The following is a 27,600-nucleotide window of genomic DNA, read 5'->3' on the forward strand; positions in this document are numbered from 1 at the left end:
GATGGATGATTCCTTGAGGGACTACGATGACTGGTGCTATCATTTTTCTTTTCTTTTAGCAAGCATGACAACTGATGGCTGGAAGTGGAACAAATCATCTAATGCCTGGTGTGCTGAATACTAAAGAATGGCGCAGTCCTCTTAATTATGATGCATTTATTAGATTAGCCTAATTTAATTAAGATAATGCTGGAGATTTCCAGGGGCTTTCTAATTAGGATGGTTTATTGGGGATACATTAGCTGTGACATGGAGCTTAGATTCAGCACACACATAAAAATACTAGGATGTTTCCCTGTTTGCATCACAAAATATATTTTAAATAATGCTTTCATTCTTTGTACAAAAACCTGAATCAATATCTGACATTTCCTCTCCTAGGAAAGTTTTCTAAACTTAATCATATTCATTTGTAACTTCCTTTGTACTAAAGTTTCCAGTGTTTCTTCCCAAGGTTCATGGTTTAGCCTTATTTCATTGACGTAGAACCTCTAACTTTAAAATGTTTGCGTTAACCTGCACATTGTGCACATGTACCCTAGAACTTAAAGTATAATAAAAAAATAAATAAAATAAAAAAATAAAAATGTGTTGGGCAATCATATGCCAAATTCAGATCCAATGTAGTGTAATTTAATTTTTCAAAGGCCCATTTGAGAGCTTCGAAGAGATGTTTAAAAAGTTGTTATTTAACCAAAGAATCAGTTTCATGAAATTTATTTTCACATGTACATATTTTGATAGTTTCCTGAATATCCCACCCTTTCTCCCATTTTTATATCCTTTCTGATTTTTCAACATTCTTCTTGGGGAAGAATATCATGGTTATCACCTATAGAGTAAAGAAAATCATGATTTCTGCTTGGGATTGGCGCACACATAAGACTACCTGTTGGGACAGAAAAGTGCTTTTCACTGCTCAAGAAACTCTCTGCCACGATCAAGGGGTCTGTGAGGCTTCACAAGCGACATCTGCCCCTCAACATTGTAACCCTCAGACCCTAGCCCCCTGAGAGGGTGTGGAGTGTTGAATCTGCCTCTGCCCCATCAGGTATGCTCAGTGTTGAGAAGCCAAAACAAAAACAAAACAAACAAACAAATACAAAAAAACTAAAGGAAAATCAGACCCTTAGTTGGTTGTACAGAATCACTATTTTTAGCTATTCACTTTTGTTCAAAAACAATTCTTTTCAATAAGAGATAAAATTTACATTTTTGTTCAAGTAAACATAGCATATGGATATTCATGGTTATAACCTCTCATTTTTGTTCTTTGCTCTCATATCACTGAGGACGAGGAGTAGCAATTCTTCCTCCCCTACCTCTTCTTCTTATAAAGCATCATTACGTCATCATGATTTCTAAGTAGCTAGGAACTAAAATACTTAATAGCTCTAAAATGCTGCTGGAATTAGAGGTTTTCTGGCCAGTGACTAAAGAGCTAACCCTGGGGAACAAAAAAAAAAAAAAAAAAAGACAGAGTTCCATCTTCAGAGATTCTGTTTTCATTGGTCTGAGGTCAGGCTGGGCTTTTTTGTTTGTTTAATTGATACATGGTGACTGTTCACACTTCTAGGGTGTAAGTGGTATTTTGATGCATGTGTGCGACAGGTAGTGATACAGTTAGAGTGACCGGGATGTCCCTCACCTCAAACATTTATCATTTCTTTGTGTTGGGAACATTCCAGATCTTAAGGAAAAAAAAGAGTTAACCTTGGATGTTACAAAGAAAATGTTAAATCTGTTGCCAAGCCATTTACTGCAGTGTTAAAAGCTAAAAGAACCAGTTTGCCCAACACTCTTGAGCCTAATAATGCAATTGTAACTAGTATACTGAGGAGGTGGAATAGCCTTCTAACACTGCTTTAGAAGTGATTTATTGATCCCTGCACAATAATTCTTTAGCGATTCATATAACCAGAATTTATGGATTTATTCCTAACCTCAGGAAAAATTGACTTCATTCTTGAACCTTTTGCCTTCTTGCATCAATCTTGGAATTATAATTAGCTAAGTTTAATTATGATCCTGAAAAGGCACTGTCGCCGGGCGCGGTGGCTCAAGCCTGTAATCCCAGCACTTTGGGAGGCCGAGACGGGCGGATCACGAGGTCAGGAGATTGAGACCATCCTGGCTAACACGGTGAAACCCCGTCTCTACTAAAAAATACAAAAAACTAGCCGGGCGCGGTGGCGGGCGCCTGTAGTCCCAGCTACCAGGAGGCTGAGGCAGGAGAATGGCGTGAACCCGGGAGGCGGAGCTTGCAGTGAGCTGAGATCCGGCCACTGCACTCCAGCCTGGGCGGCAGAGCGAGACTCTGTCTCAAAAAAAAAAAAAAAAAAAAAAAAAGAAAAGGCACTGTCCAAACCCCTTGTGAGCAAAATCTGATTTTCTAAAGTTTCGATTATGTCACTTAGGCTTTAGAAAACCATCTGTAAATACATTTATGTTTTTAGCAAATAATATCATCAGACTGTACATATTTTACATAAAGGAGGAAAGAAAGGGATATTCAGAAAGCACTATTATGCTTGGTAATACTGTTATACAATATGAAATGCACAGGGCATGCAGGGTTCATGGTGGAGATGGTGGCAGGGGGTGGGTACAGTTTTCCAGTTGGGAGCTATGTGAACATCTAAAAGGAAAATGAAGAAATTTAAAATACTAGCCAAAACTCATAATATTGAAGATTGCTACAACTAATGCGGGAATATAATTTGGTGTAAGCTGTTAAAAGGAGAATTTGACAAAATTTAGGATACATATGCAATTGACCCAGCAGTTTCATTTCTAAGAAGTTGTGCTTAATTTACTCACAAAAGGACACAAAGACACAGGAAAGACAAGAATGTTCATTTCAGCACTTTTCACAAAGGAAAACACTAAACTTGCCCTAAATGTCCATCAAAAAGGAAATGGCAATGATGGTATCCTGCATAATGAAATACCATGCAGCCTTTAAAAAGAATGTTAGATGCAGCTGTCAACAATATATTGTAGACTTCCATTCTATACCATTGTGGTTTTATTGGACAATATAGTTTTGGAGGATTGTAACTTATCTTGGGAGGAGGGGCAAAGGCTGAGGGAACAAGTTAGAGAAGCACTTTAACTTTTCATTTTGGAGCACTCTGCATTTATTTTCACTGCAAGCAAATATAAATCTTTCTCTTTCCTTTTTCCTTTTTTCTTTTCTTTTCTTTCAGATGGAGTCTCGCTCTTGTCGCCCAGGCTGGAGTGCAATGGTGTGATCTCAGCTCACTGCAACCTCCGCCTCCCAAGTTCAAGCAATTCTCCCGCCTCAGCCCCCTGAGTAGCTGGGCTTACAGGCACCCACCACCATGCCCGGTTAATTTTTGCACTTTTAGTAGAGATGGGGTTTCACCATGTTGGCCAGGCTAGTCTCAAACTCCTGACCTTAGGTGCCTGCCTCAGCCTCCCAAAGTTCTGGGATTACAGGCGTGAGCCACCATGCCTGGCCACTTTATATATTTTAAACTTATTAAAATGTACAAAAGAGAAACCTAAAGAAAAACAAAATGATATTTAGAATACCCCATTTATGCTGCATTTTAAAAAGATGCAAAGAAAGACATACTTTTTAGGACAATTATGTTGTATGAAAAGATACTTGCATTATTATTTCCTCATTCCTTAACTATGGAGGTCTTTTAAACCCATATTTCATTTGGTACCTTCCTCATAAGGATGTTATAGGGATTAAACAAGGTAATGCATATCTAAGCTCTGCTGTGGGGTGTGATGCATGTTACCCAATAAAGTTAGCTGGCTGTTATAATTTCTTACCAAAGCTAAGGAAAAAGACCATTGTGGAAGCACAGAAAGCAAATTAAGAAAATAAGTCTCTGACTTGGGATGCATGCAACTAATGTCTTCCACATTTCCTATTTGAGAGCACTTCCATGACACCTGGGTTATATATTAATGTGTTCATAATATTGGCCTTTGTTTATGAAATGTCCCACCATTATGTGGGCCATTGGGGGCTTTCTAAAAACATGGTCTTAATAAGAGTCAAATTGAATCTGATTAAAGAAAACAAATGTTAGCAATTGTTTTATAAACTTAAGTATATCGTCTGAAAACTAGGTCTACTGATGCAAAGAGATGCTAAAAAAACCTCACACCAGCCAGCGATTATCTCACCTTGCTGCAGATAGGAGGTGAAAAATATCACACTGTATTATAAATGAGCGCATGTAGAATGTGACACGTCAGGGTGGTATTCTGTTGTGTTTCCTTAACAACCAAGCAATAGCTTATAGGAAAGTTCTTGGCTCTGCTGAGTCAAAGTCCCAAGAACAGGATGCTTTTTATCCATGAAGTGACTCTTGAAGAAGTAAAAGACGTCTAAGCTCCATTCCTTAAGCAGTCTTTGGGTTGGAACTTGAAAACCTTGCTGGGAGAAGAGGGAAGCTAATTATGAAACAAAACGGAAACTTGAATAGATAGGAGAGGATGATAAGGTGTCTCCTCACAGGCAGCTTTTACTCCAGTGGTGATGGGAGCAGGGCGAGAGAGATAATAAGCACTTAAACTATACCACATGAATAAAATAATTTCAGACGGGGAAATGTTATGAAGAAAACAAAATACAGTAAGAGTGATTGGCACATATTAGGTAGGGGTAGTTGTAGAATACAGCGAGGTAATTTATGATGCAACAACAGTGCCTTCCACCAAGCTTGTGTAAGAATAAAGATATCAGCACATAAGAAGAACATTCATGAAGAGACCTTAAAAGCAGATGCTCGGTACAAAAGTACTCATGCCAAGAGATTCTCTAGTAATGAGCAATGCACCACCTATCTCAAAAGAGGCTCCCCAAACCCTTGGATTTATTAGGACTAACTGGCCGGTCTCTTACTCTCCAGGCAAAGTACTTACCTTTGCTTCACTGACAGCATTCTCTTATTAATTTATACCCATATGGGCCAAAAAAGCTTTCACTTATGACATAACGTAGAATTTGAGTCTATCTCTACAGTAACATGACCCATTTTTTTCCCTTCATTATGCCATAGATTTCTATTTTTTCTCTCTCAAGTTGTAAAATAACTATTTCTAATGACGGATGAAAAACCTGAAGCCGCTATTCCATTATGAACCCCTCTGTAGTAGCTACTGCAAACTGCTCAGCTTCTTTGTCTGAAACCCCAGGAGGGCTCTGGTGAGCAAGAAAAGCAGAAGAAAATTGCTTCTGGGATTGCTGGGTAAGAACTGCCTCTGGTGCTCTCTGGAGCATACTAGCTCTTTATAAGAAGCAGACAAATCAGAAGTCAGGAGGGAGTTCACATCAAATCACCTTCAGAAGCTCTCAGCAGCCCCAGAACTACCTTAGTGGACTGAAAGAAGGATGCGGAAAAAGGAGAAATGACGCAGCCTTGTTTTACGTTTGCAAATTGGATAAATAAGGAAAATATTTAATTCTTTTAAAACATATTAAATAAATGGGAACTTTTCAACTTGAGGGGCGCACTGTAATAGAGTGATTACATGAAGGGAGCTCTGAAAAACTGCCAAGACTTTCTTTGCAACTACTTTACTACTTTTAAATATGCATGCTCCTTCTTTTTTTGTTTTTTTTTTGAGACAGAGTCGCACTCTGTCACCCAGGCTGGAATGCAACGGCGCAGTCTCTGCTCACTGCAACCTCTGCCTCCAGGGTTCAAGCTATTCTCCTGTCTCAGCCTCTGGAGTAGCTGGGATTACAGATGTGCACTACCATGCCCAGCTAATTTTTGTATTTTTAGTAGAGACGGGGTTTCACCATGTTGGCCAGGCTGGTCTCGAACTCCTGACCTCAGGTGATCGCCTGCCTTGGCCTCCCAAAGTGCTGGGATTACAGGCTTGAGCTACCATGCTCGGCCGCATGCCACCTCTTTTTTAAGAGACTGTTTTACACATAGGCTTATTATTGGGATCTACTGTTATGATTTGTCTTCCTAGCAGACTTAGAAACATCTTTTTCTTTAAATATTTTAATAATTAATCCTGATCTCTAGCAAAAAACACATTCCATTGTAGTAAGTGAGCTAGAGAATCTTCTATATTTTGCAGTGTTGTCTTTATAGTCAGTCTAACCTTTCTGAAGAACTTACTAGATCCTAACTAGACCCTTCAAAAATCTTAAATGCCAGCGAAAATATTCTACTGTCTAATCTTTACATTTGTAAGGACTTCTTCTAGGTTTCAAAGGCTGCTGAAATGTTTGGTCTCTTTTGTAGTTGATGGTTAACGTAGTATCTTTGAACCTGATTGAAGAAGGAAAGAGAACTATTTTTAATTTTGAGTGGTGGAATTTTTAATTATGTTTTCTGTTTTCCAAACTATTATTTGCTATGCACATTGCGAGGTAGGCCATGTTTTTATAATATTTATGCATAAGTATTGGTTGTATGTGTTATAGATACCTTAAATTTGTTGGTAGTTTTGAGGATTGAGATATCATATTTATACCATTATTTGGAAAGGCCATCAGTATTTTAAAACTATATTTATGTTACCAGAAAAGTATAAATAAAGGTACATGTCATGAAGTGCTATATTCTTGAGTGATGAGACTAAGACACTATCCTTATCTTCTAAGACTTTATAGTGTAAGACATCATGGCTAAGATATTCTTTATTTTGTAGCAAAGAGAAATAGGATGTTTCTGCAATCATTGCTTGGAGCCATAGAAATTAATCTTATGCCACTGATATCAGGGGGAAACCAGAGGCCCCAAGCTGTGTGGTGGCTGTGGGCCAGATCTTGATTCATTCTTGGATGCCTCCTGTACACCATTTCACAAGTGGTATCTGGAGACCACTTTAAGTATATTTCATTTTAGCGTTAGGATTGGTTCTGGAGAGAGGAATGTCACAGGGGTGGGTGGTAAAGTTGTAAGTAGTGACTGATGGACTGCTATCTCCAGAATTACAGAGCTGGGTGCGCTCCACATACTTGTTAAGGCTTGGCAACGAAGCCCCGGCTTGGCCCAGTCTGGGACTGGAGTCCTGCTGTGGAAGCAGATTGCTGGTGGCCCCTAAGTCATCTGCACTAGTACCAGAGGGAATTTGCCATCAATATTCTACTTGGTAGGTTCTCACTTAGAATACCACCTCCCAGCTCTCCTCAAAGGAGGGGTATTTGGGCAGGAGATATGGGAGGGAGTAGGCATAGCATCTGGCATGGGACCCGGCCCTTCTTTTTCGTGGGAAAGCTGAGCTTCCCACAGCCCAGAAGAGACTGTGATGGCCCGGGATCTGCTGAGGTGACGCTGCATGCTGCCGTCCCTTGAACAGCAGCCAGGAGACCACTTTGTCACCTGGTGATGAAGTTGGCTTCTTGCCCCAGTTTCTTCTTAGAATAGCAAATAACATACAAGGCTCAGCATCCCTGTGAGGTCGTCTCCTGGTTTTTAATAATTCCTTGTATTTATTTAGTGCCTTTTTCCTCTCCCAAGAGCTAACTCTAAGAGTTTTCCATATGTTACTTCAATAATCCTCATTATAGCCCCGTGCCTGAGCTGGTTAGAGAACCGTGCTAATGGGGCCAAGGTCAGCACTCAGACTCCACGAGCCCCCTGTGAGCGGCCCGGTTTGCACTAGAAAATCTGTCTCATGGTCTCACTCTGCACAGCTCCTTTAATAAGCTTACAAGAGTTCACAGAGATAAATAAATAAATAATAATAATGGCAGCTAACATTGAATGAGTGTTCACTCTGGGCCAGGTATTTTCTAAGTGAATGTAGTTTATAACGAATTCAGCCCTCTCAGAAACCCCATGAGAGAAGCACTACTGTCAGACCCATTTTAAAGCAAGAAGAAACTGAGGCCCAGGGAGATTCAATAACTGTCCCAAAGTCACACAGGAAATGGTGGAACAGAGATTTCAACTTCATCAGTCTACTTAAAGGGATTCAAAGAGTTTAACCACTACATATTATTGCAGCCCGATACGTGACACTGTGGATGGCACGAGGCTGTTCACAAACACCCCATCTTATCTGTATCGTAAGCACTACTTACTAATATGGATGGTGAGGTGGGGAGTTGAGAAGAGGGACAGAAGTGACATGTAAAGGGCACTACTACTGATGCATACCAGGTACTGTGCTGCACACATCATAGGTGTTATCTCATCTAATCTTTACAACAACATTTAGAGCTGGGTACTATTGCCTCCATTTTACAGATTGGGATACTGAGGGTCAGAAAGGTTACATAATTTGAATACTGACATTTAGTGGAAGATCCAGAATTAGAAAAAGTATCTTTTGCCTTTTCTTTTCTTTTTTTTTTTTTTGAGACTGAGTCTCACACTGTCACCCAGGCTGGAGTGCAATAGCACAATCTCAGCTCACTGCAACCTCCACCTCCTGGGTTCAAGCAATTCTCATGTCTCAGCTTCCCACGTAGCTGGGATGATAGGCACCTACCACCATGCCTGGCTAATTTTTGTGTTTTTAGTAGAGACAGGGTTTCACCATATCAGCCAGGCTGGTCTCAAACTTCTGACCTCCGGTGATCTGCCTGCCTTGGCCTCCCAAAGTGCTGGGATTATAGGCGTGAGCCACTGCACCCGGCCGGTATCTCCCTATTTCTGATGCATATGCTATTTTCATGAAACTTCAGATAACACTTCCATTTTAGTTACAGGAAATACTATAGGCACGAAAAAGGAACACAGGTACAGAGGAGATAAAGAGAATTATCATGAATGATGGTGTCTGGGATGAGAACCACACTTTTGGGCTTCCATTGCTGTGCCCTCTCTCCTACAACTACCACATGGCTTTTCGGTCCTATTTACATACTCCACTTAAACAGAAAGTTGGTCAACCCTTCGGGCCACAGGGGCAACGCTGGAGGATGGGACAGAACAGGTGGTTACTTGACAGTAAAACATAGACGCTACAAGCTACCTTACTTGTTTATTGGGTGGATTCAGTGATACGGTCTGTCTAACCCCTTGGGACAAGATCAGTCCTCAACAAATGTTTGAAAGATATCAACATCCGGCCAGGCACAGTGGCTCACGCCTGTAATCCCAGCACTTTGGGAGGTCGAGGCGGGAGGATCAGTTGAGGTCAGGAGTTCGGGACCAGCCTGGCCAACATGTTGAAATCCCGTCTCTACTAAAAATACAAAAATTAGCCAGGTGTGGTGGCAGGCGCCTGTAATCCCAGCTACTTGGGAGGCTGAGGCAGGAGAATCACTTGAACCCGGGAGGCGGAGGTTGCAGAGAGCCAAGATTGCACCACTGCCCTCCAGCCTGGATGACAAGAGTGAGACTCCATTAAAAAAAAAAAAAAAAAAAAGATTTCAACATCCAAAGAGTTCCTCTTCATCACTGGAAGCAAATGGGACTCATTACCAAACCATTTTTCTCTTTGGAGGCACCAAGTGGTTTTGAAAGAAGAATGGACTCCAAGAAGCACGGGTTCCGGAGTCAGGCACACCAGCATTAGTACCCTGGCTCTGTCATTTCCTCCATGAATGAATTTTCACAAACTACTTAGCCTCTCTGAGCTTCAGTTTCCTAACCAGGAAGTAGGGATATTAACAGACCTTATGTCCTGGGATTATTAAAGGAGAAAAAAAATGTTAAGAGACTTTTGATCAGGGCTCAGTAAAGGCCAACTGCTATTATTAAACAGATGATCTTTAAGAGAAACTAAAATGTAGAACTGTGCTTATATTTCGCAGTTTTTGCTAGGTCACCTGCGATCATAAATGGGAGTTCACTGGAGCTGTCACTCAAATACTTCAGACACTCTTAACCAGCCTGCTTTCCTAAAAGTGTTCATTAACAGAGGGAAATTTTGCTTTTTCAGCAGATAAAGTTTCAAAGTACATTGGCAGGAGGTGTTGGGTGCCTTGATTAATGGCTGTGTAGATGCTTATATTGGTAGTAATTACTAACACATGTGTATTGGAAGTCACACAAGGCACAGAGCACACTTCGTGTTATGATAAACAGCAAGATCTTAAACAGGGACATTTTGGCTAGCTGGCTGTTAACATTGCAAAGTCAGTTCCTAGACTTCAAGTTCCTTGTAACTGAAATATCAAAACCAAAAGAAAGAAAAACTCCAAATTGCTTCCTGTGTATTATCCTCAAGTCAGACAATGCAATCCAGGTATGAATTCCACCTGAAAGCAATACTTCCACTGTGGTTAGCAAACCAGACTGCTTTTCCCTTTTAGTTTAACTTGATCTAATTAAGGATAGGGTGTAGAATTTTGCCATAATGCTCTCAGATCCTTTAACAAGTCGTCCAACATTTGTATCATTACATAACTCGCCAAGTTATAACCCAACAGGCAACTGTTTCTCTCAGCACAATGTAAGCCTTCCTATATAGAGAACATTCTAAGGCTCTACAGCTGGTCTCTAACAAGGCTCCAAACACCCTTTTCCCTCCAGCTCCAAATACTTTGCTGTCTTCTCAAAGAGCTTTCACATCTGCTAACAATAAGGCAAAGTATACACCTGACAATCACTCAGGAGACTTATGTTTGGGAATTTCTCTTCAGATTGTCACAAGATAGTAGAGACCAAGGTACAGGAAAAGCAGTTTCTTCGCACTGTGTTGGGATTTGCTGCCAGCATATGTTATTGTGTGCTGTCCTAGTATCACAAGTTAGAGTTGCTTCTGAAAAAGTGCAGGAAGAGTCAAGTCTATTGAGTAGAAGATGCCTGCCAGGCGTGGTGGCTCACATCTGTAATCCCAGCACTTTGGGAGACCGAGGTGGGTGGATCACCTGAGGTCAGGAGTTCAAGACCAGCCTGGCCAACATGGCGAAAACTTATCTCTATTAAAAATACAAAAATTAGCTGGGCGTGGTGGCGGGTGCCTATAATCCCAGCTACTCGGGAGGCTGAGGCAGAAGAATCGCTTGAACTCAGGAGGCAGAGGTTGCAGTGAGCTGAGATCGCGCCACTTCACTCCAGCCTGAGCGAAACAGTGAAACTCTGTCTCAAAAATAAATAAATAAATAAATAAATAAAAATGAAAAAGAAGATTCCTGCACTTGGAAAAGGGAACAGAGAAGAGACAGTGAGTGGAATGTGTCTACCAAGACTGGGAGTTCGGCTGTGTCCCAACTCAATTTTCAACCATTCTGTTAGTCTGCTTTGAGTCTAAAGACTTTTTTCATCAGGGCTCCACTTGTTCCTTGATAAAACACACATAAGAGAATCCAGCCAGAGATCACTTGCAGATTTTGTGATCCTGAAAGACCGAGGGATGTGTAGGTAGCAGGGCTGTGTTTCTAATCTAAGGAACACACAATCCCTAAGTGCCCTGAGAGTAGACGGCAGGCACCAGGTGAAACCATCCTGGCTGTGCTCCTTATGGGTGAAAGGAGAAGAAGACACAGCTCATGAAAAGGAATCAGTGCAGCGCCTGTGTATTGTGCACGCCCAGTCAACACTCATTGTGCCTGCCCATTCCCTAGTCATCTATCTGCCCTCCCGGAGTATCTGGTTTTTCAGGAACAATAGATTGTAAACTTAGTTTAGTAGGACTGCAAGAACCACCATGCCTCTCTGGGGAAACTGGCTGTGAAGCTTTTCCTCAGAGCAGTTTGTAAATGTTGCCCAGCTGGGGTGCACGGGATTAGAAAGTTCCCCAGACAAAGTCTTCAGATTCTCTCTCATGAGTCAGGTTTCAGATCCATTTTACAGCTGCATCTGGAAAGGCCTTCGGGAGACGGGCTTTCTGATCTGCAACAGCCGAGGCTGACATAATCAGGGGTGAGAGTGTATCTAAGACCCAAGTGGGAAGTCAAAGCAGAGTACTCAAAAGAGGGGAGTTCAACCAGTCAGCAAAACTGAAGAGGACAAAAACAGGACTGAACCAGGGTTGGTGGCAGGCTCTGAGCACCACAGTCCTGGGTCTAGGGTCATCAGGGAGCCCTCTGAGCTACTGTCTGGATCAGGAGGTTTCTGTGGCTGGTTTTTATGTGCCAGCTTTGTCTCGGGGCAAAGGTAGATCTGTAGTATTTAAAGAGCCTGGCCTAGACAGCATAGTTTAGGAGAGGGTTTTTTCAAGTATGGCCTGCAGAGATTTACTCAAAACCCTCTGCTGTGCTTATTAAAACGCAGATCCCAGGGCTCCACTCAGACTTAAGTAATCAGTATGTCTTAGAGCCAGGGCCCTACAATCTCTATTTTTTTGTTTGTTTTTGAGATGGAGTCTCGCTCAGTCGCCCAGGCTGGAGCGCAGTGGCGCAATCTCGGTTCACTACAAGCTCTGCCTCCTGGGTTCACGCCATTCTCCTGCCTCAGCCTCCCGAGTAGCTGGGACTACAGGTACATGCTGCCACGCCCGGCTAGTATTTTGTATATTTAGTAGAGATGGGGTTTCACTGTGTTAGCTAGGATGGTCTCAATCTCCTGACCTCGTGATCTGCCCGCCTCAGCCTCCCAAAGTGCTGGGATTACAGGCGTCAGCCACCGCGCCTGGCCTGGAATCTCTATTTTTCAAAGGCACCCTACCCAAGTCACACACGGAATTTTCAGGAATTCTAATATTTTGAAAACCTGCTGAAATACAGGAAAGGTCAAGGAATTTAAAGACAGGAAACATGAGTTCTAATCTTGGCTGTGTGACCTTAACCTCACTGACCCTTAATTTCTTCATCTGTAAACTGGGGTAATGTAATATCATTGTAAGTGTAGCTTACGCTAATGGAGATAAGTGGTTTATAAATGCAAATGTTCATAATTATCACATTTCTGAGCCGAAGGAAAATCTTGGAGACTCCCACCATCATACCTAAGTTAGGTCTGAGTGTGGTCAGTTATCTCTGAATCTACGCATGTAACGATCCTTAGCTGCATGCCTCTTGGAAGGCTCTCTGGTGATCTCTAATTTTATCTAGAACTTACATCCCTGTGTGAGTGCCTTGTGTGTACTGGGAGATGGACTACGGGCTTTATCCAATCCTGGAGCCATGAAGGAGAAGTGTTTTGAGGGGCCAGAAGTCTCAGGGGTGAATTCCAGGGACTTTTAATGTGCTAAGCTACTTGAGACAGTAGCTGGGGTTAAGAATTAAGAGGTGGAAGAATAGGATGAGAGTCCCAAATGAGTTGATGAATTGGAGTAGTAGTCAGGAACAAAGGGAAAAAAGCTCAATCGGAACAGTTCTGGATGCTGCATGGAGGAAACGATCATTATCACAAACACAGGCTAAGCAGTGTCCAGCCAAATGAGGATAATACACTGAACATGAGCCAATGAGGCCCGGCTATCTCCTGAAACATGAGCATGAAAGTTGGCCGCACCAACTGAAGCCCAGTTTGAAGGAACTGTGAGGTCATCGTCACTTTCTCGTACCTTCATGAGACTTCTTTGTCCACTTCTGGACTTCACAGTTTGAGAGGCACGGAGCACTTGGATATAGTTCAACAGATAGAAATAAAGATGATGAAATTGTTGGAGAACAAGAACTGTGAGAAAAAGCAAAAAGATCTGGTATTATTTAACCTAAAAGACAGGCAAGCTAAGGGAAGACTTAACTCTTCTCGGCCATGAATTAAAGTTGAGTGGCAGGCTGGGTGCGGTGGCTCACGCCTGTAATCCCAGCACTTTGGGAGGCCAAGGCGGGTGGATCACGAGGTCAGGAGATTGAGACCATCTTGGCTAACATGGTGAAACCCGTCTCTACTAAAAAACACAAAAAATTAGCTGGGCGTGGTGGTGGGCGCCTGTAGTCTCAGCTCCTTGGGAGGCTGAGGCAGGAGAATGGTGTGAACCTGGGAGCTGGAGCTTGCAGTGAGCCAAGATCGCGCCACTGCACTCCAGCCTGGGCAATAGAGCGAGACTCCATCTAAAAAAAAAAAGAGTGGCCAATAGTTCTTTGTAGCCTATTGAGGAGTGAACAGGTTTAAGTTCAGTGGAAAAGAAGTATGTTAAGTAGTTAAGTAAAAGAAAACATTTCTTACGATTCGCAGTCAGAGTCTAATCAGGCTGTTGTGGCAAGGGCAAAACTCCTTTCCAAACTTTTACCAAGGGGCCACACCAGACTGGAGGATGCGGATACAATAACATGCCCAGTTTAAACTATTTTGGCAATAATACTGACTGCATTTGGAATCAGCTCCAGCTCTGGCCTACAGCTATAATTGTGGGCAGTAAATTAATTTATCTGGGCCTCAGTTTCCTCATCTAAAAAATAAAGGCAACTGACCAATGACTTCCATGGTTTTCACAGTTTTGAAAATTCACATTCTGTGATATTCGGAAGTAATATAGAGGCTGTATTTTACATGCTAAAATTTATTTCCAGTGAAAGGAAAAACAGTAAACATCCTGGGGAAACTGGCATTTGATCTAGGCTTGATGGGCTGATGTCATGGGCTGGGAAAACTGGGGAGAGCTACAAGATCCTTATGGGGAAGTATCTGCTTCTGAGAGAAAGGTAGAGAAGAGAATGTAGGATCTTCCAAAGAGGAATGTGTGGAGTGAGAGAGGAACGAGAAGGGTCAGCAAGCCACCCAGGAATAAGGACAGGAAAAGGAGAGGAGACGGTGGAGTTGAATCGGGGTAAGCTGATTGCTATGGTCTGGATGTTTATGCCCCCCCCCCAAATTCATATGGTATTTAGGAAGTGGGGCCTTCTGGGAGGTGATTAGGTTATGAGGGTAGAGCCTCATGAATGGGATTAGTGCCCCTATAAAACAGGCCCAGGGGAGCTCGTTAGTTCTTCCAATATGTGAGATCACAGCAAGAAGGCGCCATCTATGAACCAGAAAGTGGGCCCTCACCAAACACTGAATCTACCGGCACCTTCACTTTGGACTTTTCAGCCTTCAGAACTGTGAGCAATAAACTTCTGTTGTTTATAGCGTATCCAGTTTATGGTACTTCATTATAGCCGCCAGAATGAACTAAACTATGGATTAAGATGAAGCTTTAGCTAAGGAACCAAGCAAACAACCTGCTCTAGACTCAGAACAGCTGAGGAGACCCCCTTGAAGGCCTGCCGGATCAACTGCAAACTGAAACCAAGAGGACTGGGGCTGTACTCAGGTAGGACAGGGCCCCAGTTCTTCAGAGCCCTGAAGGTCTGAAAGCACAGCTTTGTGGTGAGACAGACTTGGTTTCCGTTTTGCCTCTGTTACTTAGTAGCCATGTGATCTCGGGCAAGATGCTTATCTTTGTTAGAACATAGTTTCCAGATAATAAAATAGGGGTAATATATCTACTTCATAATATTTTTGTGAGGATTAAAGGTGATTATGTGCCTGACACATAGTAAGTGAGGATAAACTGCTGTGATTCTGATTTTGGCTTGGGAATGGAATTAAGGCAGAATAAAAAGAAACATCTGTGACCTTGTGGTTTATAGAAAAGCCTGAAATTGGACTCCTATTAATAATGATGCAAACTGTTACATAGCATGCTCATCTATGTTCCCCCATTTGATCCTCAGAATTTTTTTTTTTTTTTTTTTTTTAAGATGGATTCTCACTCTGTTACTTAGGCTGGAGTGCAGAGGCATAATCTTGGCTTACTGCCACCTCTACCTCCCAGGTTCAAGCGATTCTCCTGTCTCAGCCAACCGGGTAGCTGGGATTACAGGTACTCACCACCATGCCTGACTAATTTTTGTATTTTTAGTACAGATGGGTTTTCACCATGTTGGCCAGTCTAGTCTCAAACTCCTGACCGCAAGTGATCCACCTGCCTTAGCCTCCCAAAGTGCTAGGATTACAGGCATGAGCCACCATGCCTGGCTAATCCTCAGAAATATTTAACTTTGAAATGGCTATTGTTAGCCCATTTCACAGTGAGAAATCGAGACCCAGAGTAGGAAATGCCTTGTCCAAGCTCAGTAAGTTGTAGAGTTGTGATAATTGCTGATAATTACTTGTCTTCTGATCTCAGTCACTGCTTTTCTTTTTTTTAATAAAAAGTAACATCTATTTCATGGGAGTGACATAGGAAGAACATGGAGACAGGTTAGTTTTTAAAATTATAACCAGGTTAGCTGAGCAATGTGAGACTGAACTTGCAACTTGATGTGCTTGCTGGTAGTTGTCTACTGGTAGTCCCTTGTTCTAGAAAGGTTACTAGACGCTAACTGGTACACCAGCCTGCTGAGACCTGAGCTGAGAGAGAAGGGAAGACTGGAGTGGGGCTCCCAGGCACCGTCTTCAGGGCAAAGCCCCTTTCATTCCCATTCTGCCACGAACCCCAATACAAGCAAAGTAAGTCTAGATCAGCACAGCTTTCTGCTTGTCACACCTGCTGAGTAAACAGGATTCTGCCATTTCTATCTTTAAACAGAAACATTACCACTGACTTACAGTCATCACACTCTCTAGGAGTCCTTAATAAACTTTAAGATCATTACTGAGTCACTTAGCTCTTTTTTTCCTCTTCACAGAGTTACCAGTTTTCTGATCTCTCTTACAGAATTCTTTCTAACCAACAAAGCATGCTTGTGACTCTCCTCTCCTACTTCAGATATTGATCTCAGGGCTGAACATTCACATCCAGTAAGGCAAGACTCACTGCTTCCGAGTCCAAGAGATGGATCACCCTGCTGAGCACTGGCCCCGTAGCTCCTCGTTTCCTTCTCATTCCCAAATGCCCTTGGACACTCTCTGGGGCTCTTTTCTGCACTAGGACTGTAAGAAAAGGGCTGATATTTTCTTTTCAAAATAGTTTAGATAGAGTCCTTCTAGAAGCAAGGAATATGACTAAGTGATTTCTTAAAGTCCCTTCCAGCCGGTGATTCATCAGACACAGAATTTTAAGCTGGAATGGCCTCTAATTTTCTGGGCCAAATGTCTCATTTTTGCAAATGAGGAGAGTGAGTTCTATAGAGGTTGAGAATTGTGGGGGCTGCTTGCTACAGTGGACAGATCATGAGATTTGAAGTTAGAAGTTCTGGGTTTTTTTGTTTATCTTCTGGGACAGAGTCTCATTCTGTCACTCAGGCTGGAGCACAGTGGCACAACAGTAGTTTACTGCAGCCTCGAATTTCTGGGCTCAAGCGATCTTCTCGCCTCTGCCTCCTAGGCAGCTAGGACTATAGGTACACACCACCACACTGGGCTAATTTTATTTTTTGCAGGGATGGGGTCTCACTATGTTGCCCAGGCTGGTGTCGAACTCCTGGCCTCAAGTGATCTTCCTGCCTTGGCCTCTCAAAATATTGCGATCACAGGCAGATGCCTATGAGCTACCATGTCTGGCAGAAGTTCTGGGTTTGAGGTCAAACTCTATCACTCACATGCTTTGTGACCTTGAGCAAGTCAGTAACCTCTAGAGCTCCAGTTTCCATACTTGTAGAATGGAAATAATGCCACCTGCCCCACCTGCTTCCAAATGTGGTTCTGATGATCACATGTCATATTTAGGAAGGAAATGATCCAACATAATAGTGTTTTATCAATGCTGCATTATTAAATAGCTGGTTCAAGGTCACATAGTGGCAAAACCAGGATCCTCAATTCCAATGTAGTTTGATTTCCATCATACAATGTTGCCTTCTTGACATTTTTCCAATTCTATAAGATTTTCTCATCAGGTACAAACTAATTTGGTCTCCACATGTTTTCCTTTAAATCCCTGGACACACACACACTCAAACTGTAGGAATCCAGGCTGGCTCAGATGGATCACAGACCAGCAACTATGAAGGGTTGGTGAGAAGATCTCATGCAGCCTTCCATTACATCACAGTCATGGCCCTCAGACCCTGGGTTGATGGCTGCCAAGGGACTGGGCATGCTCACAAGCACGCTTTCCATGGCACTTCTCTAGCTAGTGTCATAACACCAAATTGCAAGTTGGAGCTGGCTATTTGATAGCTTGTAATGGACTATTAGACTATGGCATATGCCTTGAGGATTGAAATAGGATGAACCTGAGCCACAGAGTGAAGTGATAATAGATACTTTAAGTTCATGCTGGACAGAGATTTGGGAACCTGTTCAGTGGTAATAGGTGGTTTACTGTGCCAGTTTGTGGTAGCCCACATAGGAGAGGCAGGAGATGGCTGCTTAGTCTCACAAATGAAGTGTTGCACCCAAGTGTTGTGTTCCCATGGACCACTAATGAGAAGGAGCCCCTGGTCTCTGAGCCCTATCATCAGCATTCTGGCATTAGAAAAGATCGACCATGCTTTATTTGGCCCCATTATTCATCATAGGGTATACTGAACCCTTAGGAGGTTGAGCAAAACCATCTCTCCCAGTCAACAAGCGACATGGATGCACTGCCAGTGCTGATATGCTGTGGCCCTGGGGTACCCTGGGACAGATTGGCCCTTGTCTCTTTCATAACTGATGGCTTCCCAAGCTTGACATGAGAAAGAAACCTTCTTTCAGTTATTGGAGAGAATTGGGTCTCTTCTCTGGCAATGGTATTGGCCCTTGAAGAGAACAACAGATAAATCCTACGTTTTCCTGTTTTCTTTAAACATAAAAAGTTTTTCAAACTTTCAGAAATAATGGGGAGGTCAAGCATATAATAAATAGGGAGTACAGCTCTTCGCTCAGAGCAATAAAAAAGAAAAAAAGGGAAAAAACACTGAGAGCTAGTTCAGCCAACAATTTCCATGTTTAAAAAAAAAGTTCAAGTTGGAGCCATGTGGTCTCAATAAAGTAGTAAAATATATTTTTTTTACCCTATACTTCATATGCCCATAACCTTCCTTTTAAATCATCTCTAACCAGCCCCAAATCACTCTGACCGCAAATCATTTGGTGGCTTTGGTCTCCAGGCAATGGAATGTGCTGGAGTAGACGGGGAGTCGCTACCAAGTGTGCTCTGAGGGAGCCTCCACTCCCCTCGCTCAGGCACACAGACCCCAGCAAAGCCTTGAAAAGGTTCCGCACTGAGATAGCACATGACATCATAGCCCAATCATTCAGGAAAAAAACTGCAAGGCTGCAGAATAGCACAACATGCCACAAACCACAGTGGGCAGATAAAGTCGAAGAACAGCTTTTCTTATAAAAACATTCACAAATACCACAGGCAGCTGGCAGAGGCACGTTTAATTACATTTACAGAAAAACCACTGTATCCATTAGCCCCACCATCTTTGGGGCCAACCAACAAATGGGAAGGTCACTGAAGCCCGTCCTGGAAATGGAAAAGCCAGGAGAGCTCTAAGTTTATGTCATTACATTTTATAATATGTGTTACAATGAGAAATGACCCAACTGTAAAATCATTTCATAGGCTTTGAAAGGACGTCCAAGTGAACCCGACCTCAACCATAACCTATCTTTAAATGTATAGCTGAAGATTAGGTGCAGCCCAAGGTGTGAGGAATGAATTATTCAATCCATGATTAATTTAAGAGACACCGAGCTTGTTCTGGGCATAAACAAAGCTCATGCGACTGCCATCTGCCATCACATCAGAGGACCCAGTCTTGTCTTCTGCAAGTGCCATTGGAGCTTTTGTTTATTTATTATTATTTTTTTTAAAGAAACTGCTCAAAGAGCTAAGTATACAGACTTTGAAGTGATGGTAAATGTATTGGATGTGCCTTTAGGCATCTCAGAGAAACAAAGTTCAACATACATTGGCAAAGTACGATTAAAGCTTGATGGAAAAAATTGTCCAAATAAAAATGTTATTTTAGAGAGTAAACATCATCTTACAATAATTGCTTAAGTGGGAGTTTTAAAGAAAACTCTGCAGAACCTTCCATGAGACAAGAGGGATGTGCCTAAAAAGTCTCCTGTAGTTTCTAATTTTAGCCCTAGCAAGCAATCATTGCTATTTCTAGTCTGTGATTTCATTTAAATGAAGGGAGACTTTCAATAGCAAAAAGAAAAGAAAAAAGACTCAGCAAAACCATACGACTCAGCAAAACCATACAACAAATAAACAACAAATGTAAACACTATAGTGATCAAAGTAGGTCTCTTTCCTAAAGGAACAATGAAAAATTATGTAATAGCTATAGACACTCATGTCTACTAGCTATGATCTTTTCAGAAACATGTTATGTTATAGCTTCCTAAGGTATCTGGCAACAATCTTTTCCATCAGACACCCAAAGATAACTTTCCATTTCAGTTGGGGGTGGGTAAGCTCAAATGCATGCTCATAACATCTTCATGTAACCTCTATAACAACCGTGGGGGGAAATGTAAGAGTCTTGGGTTACTGAAAATAACCTGTTTGCCATTATATGGGCAATTATAAGCTGGAACTTGCTTTTTTAAAATTGCTGGGTTCAGCAGAGATTTCCCATGGATTTATCGGCAACAGAAATAAACAAGCATTCCATTGAGCTCCACTTGGAAGTGTGAAAAGGCCTGATAGAAAGTCTTCTTCATCATTTGGACAGGAATTCAACTTAACCTACTAGGATGTTAAATTACATTCCAATATCCTGATGATTGTCTTAATCATCAGAAAGCTGAAAACATGCGGGTCCTTGGAGGACAGCCCCCTTCGCAGAGGGCCTCCCCCGCTGCCGCTCTCCTCACATTCCATCACCCCGTTCCTTGTCAGTAGCCTACCTGCCGGTGAAGCAAAGGTGACTTCAGCATCCTGGGGGTGTTCAGGTGCCAGGGTCTCTATGCTTGTAATGCAAATAGGTTAGAGGAACTCTCTCTGTACAAGCCATGCTGTTACTTCTGGATTAAATAATTTCAGGAACTCACCAAAATTGAATATTTATGAAAGTGTCAGCAATGCTTGCTAGAAAAACTAATGGAGAATGTCAGTTTTTCAGTCTTTCCATGGTAGAGGAGTCATCAGGAATGCATTCTTCCCTATTGTATTCTGCCTGCCACTTGTTCCCTAAGAACCACAGCCAGCTGAATGCTAACAACAGGGACCCCGTCCAAAGGGAGAGAAGGAGAACCGGGAAAGTAGCATTGAATTTTGTTAGACAAAGAACTGCAATCAAGTGAAACCCAAGAAAACAAACAAGCAAACAATTTTGAGGCAACTGAAGAGCAACAGGTGTGAAAACGCCCAGATTTCTCATGGGAAAAATCACCAAAACCTTGTGAGAAAGAAACAAAGCGTTTCCAGCTAGACCTCATTCAGCAACTGAGCAGCTCTTAGGCTGTCAGAAATTGATTGTTTTGTGAAAGTTTCCTTCCATTTCAACTGAGGATGGAGCCGATTACAAAGTAATTAGAAAAAATACAAACACATTGGGATCAAACCGCTGCAGGCAAGTTAAACACATAAAAGAGAAACTTCTCTGAAAGTATCAATTTTTTTTAATGAAAAAAAAAAAAAAAGGCGAGGGGGGTAGGAAAGATTATTCAACCTCACGCCTTTCTCCCTTCCCCCACCCCAACTCTAACAACAGAAAAGTCCCGCGGAGCAGGACCCGCCCCCGCCAACCCCCAAAGAGGAGTCCGAAGAAGGGATTAGGAAAACCGTGATGGAACACGGTATTCTGAGTCCACTACAACTAAACACCCCAAACAGTACTCTTTGCATGAGTACTTGCATGCCACTGCCTGGAAACGCTGCAAAGCTTTATTTCCTGCATGTTTACATAGATTTAATGCTGCCACTTACCAGTTGGGCACAAAACACCGTCTGCCCCCACTCCCAAATAAGCTCCTCTTGGGGTCTTTCAGATCTCGCTTATTCCCAGCTTGCAACTTCTGGGCTCTGAATGCGATCTAGTTTGCAGAATGCAACGGAGAAAATTAACGGGCAGCCGCGCTGCCGAAAGGCCAGCCCCTGGCCGGCTGCGCTCGAGACGTGTCCTGGGCCCCGCCGGCTCCCGGGAAGCCTCCTGGCGGCGCAGCGGCCACGACTCAGGCTCGGTGAGAGGCCACCCGTCTGCAGCGCGCGAGTGCGCCGCGTCTCGCCGAGGGGCGCGTGTGCGCGGAGTGTGTCAGAGAGCCGGGCTGCTGGGGAGGGGGAGAGGGTGTGTCCTAGGGAGGAATGCTGCTAATGTCCAGAAATAACTCCCCTCACTCCATGCCCTTATCGCACTTAGGACGGCTTTTGCGTTGCCCAGGGGCGGGGAGATTGCAAGAAGGTAACAGGCAAGTTCCACCCGCGATTTCTAAAGCCACTCCCCATTCAGCCGTGGTTTGAGGCATTCCCTAAAGACCTCTGTTCGTTTCGGAAACGTTGCAGCTCTCAAGGGGGAAATCCAAGTGGCAGCTAGTAATGAATTTGTATTACTGATAAAAGAAAATCAACGTCCAGCTTGGGGTTCCTTCTATAGCCTTCCACGCAAGGTATCTTTCAGTTGTACTCTCCATCTCCGTTACCTCTTGTGAGTTAAATTGCTCCTCTGATGCTGCCTTACTGCAAAGCCATAAATTAATTACCCCATTACAAATAAAGCCCCTAGGAAAAGGAATGCCAAGAATAAATCTGGTCTTTGTTCTTTTTTATGTTGAACAAGTCTGCCATTAATCAAGTCTTTCCACCAATGTCTAGGGAACAGACCCAAGGTTGCAACTCATTGAGGGATGAACATGTGTACGTCTGGTTGTCCTGCAGTCTTTCTCTGAGGCATTATGTCATAGTGACTCAGTTACCACACAGACGGATATTAGGGAGAAACAATAGGAGAAACAAAACCAACCATTTAATAAAGACCTATCTGTTGCCAACTCTAAACCCACTGGCAGACAGTGCTTAATTTTTACACAATTTTAAGGATTATTTCACTACTTCCATCCTCCAGTCCCAGAACTGCTTGTCATTGGCCAGTCTGAGAAAGAGACCACAAACTGTTTGATTTAGGGAAGAAACTCAAAAAGGACCCATGAAGCTATTAATTTTAATGGAGCCTATGAAATATCAAAGATGTGACAGATTTTTGAATTAGAAACCATATCAAAAAGTGTGTTCTGGAAATAGAATCATCTTGAGAGGTCGATAATAGAGAGAGTGCAAACATTATTTTTTAAATGAAAATAAAATGTTAAAAGCATTCAATGTCTATATCTTTAGTTCATATTTATTATCCTGAGGAAGTGGTGAGTCATGAAATACTGAATTTTTTCTTCCTTATTAAATTTTCCCCTCTTTGGGAATCAATGTAAAGTTAATAAGGACGACGAGGTTACTTTTCAGACTGAAAATATTCTGGGGTTGGCAGGTTCAGTCCCTTCTTGTATGTCATTAGATCTTTTTATTTATTTTTTTTCCTCTACACTTCAGTTGTAAAATTTTATTAGGGTCATTGAATAACAAGAGCCGAATACTTCTGTTCATCTGAAAGGCATCACAGTGAAGCAGGGTGGCCCTGTTGGATGAGTTTTGCTAAGACACATTTCAGGTCCTTACCACCTTTCTCATCTCCAGCAAGGGTTGTTAGAAAGATCTTTCCTCTGTGAGTTAGGAAGGACATTTTATTAATTAAAATGCCCGGGTGAAAGTAGAAGGAAACATTTGGAAGGTTTCCATATATGATCACCATGAGCTCAGAAATCTGAGGCAGCCCCTCCAACTACTTTCGCTAAACCTGTGAATGTTTTAGAAGTCTGAAATTTCGTCGAAACACCCAACATATATAAATGTCTTAGACAGAGAGGACACTCCTTTTAGTGGTCCTGCTTGCTTGTGGGGACGAAACTGAAGGGTAGATGAAGTTTCTGCTGTTCTTCCACACAAGGAGGCTATCTTTTGGGTGGCAGCTATTAGTGGTGTCAAATGTTACGGAAAATTCTGCCTTTTGTTTCTGCGATGTGCCTGCCCATTTGCTTGTGCTCCAAATGAGAACTATCCGAATGTTACACGTTTTGTGGCGTTTTGGGGTCAGGAGAGGTAGTAGTGACGGTGATTTTTGATGGTGATCTGCCCCACCCAGGAAGGGATGGGAGGGCGGGGGAGCTTGTTGAAAATGCAGATTCCCCTGATCCCTACTCAGAACTACTGAATGACAATCTTTGGGAGCTGACATCAGCTGTTTTTTTTTCTTTTGATAATTTAATGTTTTGAATAAGTAGTACATTTATATAAATTTATATAAAAGTCCATGCACCACAGTCTCCTTTCTACCACTCTTCCCCATATGCCCAGTCCATGCATCTCCCTCCAGGTAACCACTGATAATAGTTTTCTCCATAGACTTCCAGGTTTCTTTTGGCCTAAATACATTCTTACTCTTTTTCTTTATTTCTTAAAAATACTATAGGCAGGACCAGGCGCAGGGGCTCACATCTGTAATCCCAACACTTTGGGAGGCTGAGGCAGGCGGATCACCTGAGGTCAGGAGTTTGAGACCAGCCTGGCCAGCATGGTGAAACCCCGTCTCTACTAAAAATACAAAAATCAGTTGGGCATGGCAGCGGGCGCCTGTAATCTCAGCTACTGGGGAGGCTGAGGCAGGAGAATTGCTTGAATCCAAGAGGCAGAGGTTGCAGTGAGCCGAGATCACGTCATTGCACTCCAGCCTGGGCGACAAGAGTGAAACTCCGTCAAAAAAAAAAAAAAAAAAAAAATTACTATAGGCAGAACAATAACTTGGCTTCTCCTTACTTCTTCACTTAAATATATATACACTTTATAGTCCTTTCCACATTGTATGTTCATTAATTCATTTGTTTGGAAACAAACACCTGTTGAAGACCTACTTCATGCCACAGACTATTGTGTATGTTGGTGACACAGGAGGGGACAAGTTGATAAAAGTTTCTGTCCCTTGGTATTTATATCTGGGGTAGGGGGCACATTAGGCAGAAAATAAACAAACTAAACAAGAGAATTCTGTGTTGAGTTAGGACATAATAAGAGCAGTTGAACACACTGAGCAAGAGAATGGGCATTGGGGATATCGGGGGAATTTTAATTTAGAACGGAGCGGCCGGGGGCGGCTTTCTTGAGACAGTAACATGTGGGCAAAGACTTGATCATGGTAAAGGAGTAAGTGAGCATTGGGATTATTTGGAGAGTACGGTGATCCAGGCAGAAGAATCTAGTGCAAAGGTCTTAAGGAGGCACCATGCCTAGCACATTTGAGGAACAGCAAAGGGGACAATGTGGCTGAAACAGAGAAAGTGAGATGTAGAATGTCATATGAAGTCAGAGAGACAGGACAGCCAGATGGTGTAGGACCATGTAAACCAGAGTTAAGTATTTTAGGATTTACCCTCAGAGCAACAGACAGTCATTGGAGGGTCTTGAAAAGAAGACAGACATGATGAGACTTACATGCATATCAGTGCAGAGTAAACATGCTTATGTTTAATGCGGCATAGCATTCCCTTGGATAAATGCATCACAGTTTATTCAATCAGAATCCCACTGATAGACATTTGACTTGTTTCCAATCTTTTGCTATTAAACAATGTTACAAATGTCCACACATGACATTTTACACTTGTGCAAGTATATCTACAGTATTAATTCCCACAAGTGGGATTACTGGATTTTACATTTCAAATTTTGATAAATACAGCCAAGTTGCCTTTCAAAGGGCTGAACCAATTTACACTTCCACTAGCAATGTTAAATAGTACTTGTTTCCCCACGGCCTTGCCAGCAAAATGTGCAATCAAACTTCTGGGTGTTTGCCAATCTGATAGGTGAAAGGTGATGTCTCAAGATAGTTTTGACTTCCATTTCTCTGATTTTGAGTAGGTTGAGCAAGTTTTTTATACATTTAAGAGCCAATTCTATTTCCTCTGTTGCGGCCTTATTGTTTATATACTATTCCCATATTTTATTGGGTTCTTGGTCTTGTTCTTCAGAGTTCTTGAAACTCCATGTATGTTAAGGAGATTATCCCTTTGCGTTAGGAGCTTCAGACTGTTTTCTCATTTTGCCATTTGTCTTCTGACTTGGCTCATGGTATCTCATGACGTTCAAAAAAATTTCCGATTTTTATTTAATTGAATTTATCAATCTTTAAATGAGTCATAGAAAGGCCTATCTTATCCTATGTGCTCTTTGATTTTATTTTTGATATTTAGATATTTGGTCCATATATATCTATATATCTATATATGTATGTTGGAGATAGAGTCTCACTCTGTTACCCAGGCTGGAGTCCAATTGTATAATCTTGGCTCACTGCAACCACTGCCTCCCAGGTTCAAGTGATTCTCCTGCCTCAGCCTCCCAAGTATCTGGAACTACAGGTGCATGCCACCACGCCTGGCTAACTTTTGCATTTTTAGTAGAAATGGGTTTTTGCCATGTTGGCCAGGCTGGTCTCGAACTCCTGACCTCAGGTGATCCACCCGCTTCAGCCTTCCAAAGTGCTGGGATTACAGGCATGAGCCACCATGCCTGGCCAGTTCATTTATATTTTATCCTGGTTTAGTGTATAAGGTATTAAGGGATGGATCTTACTTTATTATTAATGATCCAGTTGCCCCACTACCACTTTCAAAAAGAATAATTTTTTAAATGTTAGTTGTTAAAAAACACATAAAATGTACCATCTCAATCATTTTTAAGTGTACAGTTCTGTAGTGTTAAGTGTGTTCATGTTGTTGTACAAAAGATCTCCAGAACTTTTCATCTTGCAAAATGGAAATGCTATACCATTGAACAACTTTCTATTTCTCCCTCCTCCAAGCCCCTGACAACCACTATTGTTTTCCATGCTTATATGAATTTGACTACTTTAAATACCTCATATAAATTAAATCATGCAGTATTTGTCTTTTTGTGACTGCTTTATTTCACTTGGCGTAATATCCTCAAAGGCTCATCCATGCTGTGGCATGTGGCAGGATTTTCTTCTTTTTAAGGCTGAATAATATTCCACTGTATGTCTATACCACACTATTTTTTTTTTTTTTTTTTGGAGGCAGGGTCTTACTCTGTTACCCAGGCTGGAATGCAGTGCCATAACTTTGGCTCACTGCAGCCTCAATCTCCAGGGCTCCAGTGATCCTCCCACCTCAGCCTCCCAAGTAGCAGGGACTACAGGTGTGTGCCACCATACTCGGTTAATTTTTGTAGTTTTAGTTGAGGCAGGGGTCTTGCCAAGTTTCCCAGGCTGGTCTCTTATCTCCTGGGCTGAAGCAATCCACCTGCCTCTGCTTCCTACAGGACTTGGATTACAGGGATGAGCCACGGTGCCTGGCCATCACTTTTTCTTTATCTGTTAGTCCGACAGTAGATGTTTGGGTTGCCCACACCTCTTTGCTATTGTGAATAATGCTGCTATGAACGTGGATGAGCAAATATCTCTTTGAGATCCTGCTTTCATTTATTTTGGCTATGTACCCAGAAGTGAGACTGATTTTGATAGTGGCTGCACCATTTTACATTTCCACCAATAGTGCACATGAGTTCCAATTTCTCCACACCGTTGCCTACACTTGTTAACTTTCTGTGTTCTTCATAGTAGCCATCTTAATGGGTGTTAGGTGATATCTCATTGTGGTTTTGATTTTCTCTTCTCTAGTAATTAGTGATGTTTCGCATCTTTCCATATGCTTGTTGGCCAGGTAAATTTCGTCTTTGGAGGAATGTCTATTCAAGTCCTTTGCCCATTTAAAAATCAGGGTTTTTTGTTGTTGTTGTTGAGTTGTAGGAGTTCTCTCTCTCTTTCTCTCTCTATATACAGAAAATACCCTATTTACAATAGTAATAACAAAGATAAAATACCTATGAATAAACTTAATATATGTCCAAGACACATATGAAAAAAAC

General features: G+C 42.1%; 1 protein-coding gene across 5 annotated transcripts in view; it reads right to left on the reverse strand.

Annotated features, from left to right (window-relative positions):
• PALLD (palladin, cytoskeletal associated protein) overlaps positions 1 to 27,600 on the reverse strand; it is a 432,781-nt gene that overhangs the window by 277,542 nt on the left and 127,639 nt on the right. Inside the window, exon 1 of one of the 5 annotated variants that reach the window (XM_050791714.1) lies at positions 21,541 to 21,681. The exons of the other annotated variants lie outside the window; for them this stretch is intronic. The gene's annotated coding sequence lies outside the window, so the exon portion shown is untranslated. Of the gene's footprint in view, positions 1 to 21,540; positions 21,682 to 27,600 lie in introns of those variants that run through there. 5 annotated transcript variants of the gene reach the window in all.

Source organism: Macaca thibetana, chromosome 5, assembly GCF_024542745.1.
Source record: "Macaca thibetana thibetana isolate TM-01 chromosome 5, ASM2454274v1, whole genome shotgun sequence".
In the NCBI taxonomy this organism is placed as follows: domain Eukaryota; kingdom Metazoa; phylum Chordata; class Mammalia; order Primates; family Cercopithecidae; genus Macaca; species Macaca thibetana.